We start from the raw sequence: 3018 nt of genomic DNA on the forward strand, positions 1-3018 counted from the left end.
TAAAAATAAGCCTTGGAGCTGAAGAAGCTGATAGGGTCCTCCTCAGTGGCAAAGAACTGGGGACTACAGCCCAAAGAGACCTCGTGGACATTCTTGAATCCTGTATATGGTCTCAATGATGACAGCAAGTCATGTTCATTGAAGACCACATCATCCATGCAGCCTCTAAAGCCAATTGGTTCTCTAGTGAGATAAAGTCTATCCAGGCCTCCTGAGCCTCCAACATAAAGACCATCCAAGATACTGAGGTCATGATGGGAACCAGGCAGCTTTACATGGGTGTGAGAGTTTTTGTCTACAGTCAGAGTAATGTTGTGCTGCACATGGCGGACCTCCACAGAGTGCCAGGCCAGGTCGTTGAGCTGAGTGCCTCGCTCTGATTCTAACACTTGCTCCCCTGAGCCAAGGTCCAGTTTCAGCTAAAAGAAGAAACAAAACAACTGGATTACAATACTAAATGATAAGTAAAAGATAAATACACTTAAAGATCAAAGCAGAAATTCCATTTAAATTCTGGTTATTTCGATTAATGGAAAAAATAAATATATTAATCGTTCAAAACATAATCATTAGTTGCAGCCTTAATTGTCACTTTAAAGATGTTAGTTATATTTTTACCAGCATTTGTTTGTTTTGGTACTTTAAGTATATTTTCTGCTAATACTTTTGTACTTTTACTTAAGTAACATTTTGAATGCAAGACTTTTACCTGTAACAAAGTATTTTTACACTAGTATTGCTACTTTTACTGAAGTAAACAATCTCAGTACTTCTTCCAAAACTGTTCAGATATATAGGGCTCATGGAAAACTCAGTACCACCAGACAACAAAAAATGTTACAAACTTGCAAGTAAGACCAAACTGTAGGTGAAAACTGCTGGTTCAGTAGAGGGTCAACAAGTTCAGCATATCCTCAACAGCTGCTAGGTCCTGAGGAAAATTGCCATTAGTGAAATATCATTTTTCTTATATAACCTTCTAACTAATAATGATATCATTGCGGTTCCAAATGGCAGGGGTAGGTTTTCAGCCAGGTAATCATATTATGATCATAAAAGATAACTGAACCTTATTTCCCCCATATTAAAGGGTTTTTGGGGAATTTCTTTCTTATCCAATTTGAGGGTATAAGGACAGAGGGTGTCGTATATGGTACACATTGTAAAGCTTCTTAAGACAAATTTGTATTGGGCTATAAGAATAAAAACTGGCTTGACTTAATTAACCAGAACTATGCAAATTGATGATTAACTGTGGACACTGTGACACCTGGAGCGGGAACCACAGGATTTAAACTGCTTATATTCCATAATGTCATCTGTTGTTATAACAGCATGCTTTGTGATTTAAGCAGGAAGAGCATTATTATCTCTTTGCCTTCAGCTATGTCCTCAGATCCATCATGTCACCACCTTAAACTAATGCTGCACTTTAGATGGCATGCTTGTCAAGGCTTGCTGCTGTGTCCCTGCTATTCTGGCACGGGTTTCTAGGGAGCGACGCTCATGTCTGACTCGCAGGGAATGAGACCCCAAGCCTGAGGAAAACTTCTGAAAGTGAACATTTAGTGAACTGTGCCAGTTTAAGGAACAGGGTTGAGCATTTCACTCCTCTTGCTCAAAGAAGTATGACATCGCAACAGACTTGTCTGTATGACCCACTTCCGACAAGTCTAACAAAGATTTCTTAGGTATGATGCACAAAAGCTATAACATGTATCTCAGGACCTCCTGTGTTTCACATTAATGTGTCTACATATTAGGCTATAGATGCACAGGTTTCCTACAGTACATCTCTCCATTCTGTATGCCGATTTAGCTTGGCAGGGCTACTAACAGGATGTATTTCACCCTTAAACCCTCTCAGGAAGGACTGTGTTGAGGCCTAAAAATAATGCATCCTGCTGGGGACACTGATCAGTTTGATAATTCATAAAATTTGCCAGCGGTGGTAATCAGGACACAATTATCCGGCTAAAATAAATACACTGTCATTCCAATACAATAAAAACAGATCTTTCATAATCTCCTAGTTCCTACTGTGTCAAGGAGTGACTGGCATGGTGTTAACACTCAGCTCACACCATGCAGGCTTGTCTGCTTGTGTTACTGTGCTGACAGACTGACACTGTCAACTGAGATAAAGCCAAAGCTTACGGTGGTCAGTGTGTGTCTATTGTGTGCGTGTACATGGTCCAGCACATACATATTTGTGTACTGTATGTCTGTCATCTATGCACATTTGTGTGTGCACATGTGGGCTCATGTATGCTTGAACAATGTGCTGCAGCCACAGATGTACCCACCTGCAGGCGACCATCATAAAGGTCTAGTAGGAAGTAGTCAGTGTGTCCAGCAGCGAGAAACAGCAGGCCATTGGTGCTGGAGGTTCGGAAGCGAATGCGGAGCACGTTATGGTCAGATGACTCCGTTGCCTTGAGCTGTACAAAGCCATCGCCATAGAAGGAAGCTGTGGGACAGATTTTCAAAAACAGAAATAGAGAACATATATGTTTGAATGTGGTGTTTTCATCCATGCTATTGAATTACTGCATCACATTTATTCAAACTAAGCTGGAAATGTAGAACGTGAACAGAAAGTACAGGGACTACAGCAAACACAGTGAAAGTCAAATCAAGCATTATGCTGTAATATAGCCAGCATGTGACATTTAGATATAAAAGCCAAGCTAATTATCACCCTGGTTGTTCTTTACAAGTAGAGCAGAGCCTGTGTAACTGGAAAACACACACACACACAAAACCATAAAGCATTATAACACCCACTGTGCTCAAATTATACCTCACCTGCCTAAAAGAATGCTTCCATGATTCTTTGGATCTGCTGAGTATAGCCTCCCTGGTGGGCCAGTTGTCTTTTTACTTAATGTGCTCGACCAAAACTATTTATATACAAGTACGACAAGAGTACAATACTGACACATTAAACCTTTACCTTTAAAAATCCAGCCTATGCACTGCAGCAGAATTGCAGGTGTGCTTGTTTGGAGCTTTAGG

This window comes from Monopterus albus, unplaced genomic scaffold, assembly GCF_001952655.1.
Source record: "Monopterus albus unplaced genomic scaffold, M_albus_1.0 scaffold20.1, whole genome shotgun sequence".
NCBI classification, from domain to species: Eukaryota; Metazoa; Chordata; class Actinopteri; order Synbranchiformes; family Synbranchidae; genus Monopterus; species Monopterus albus.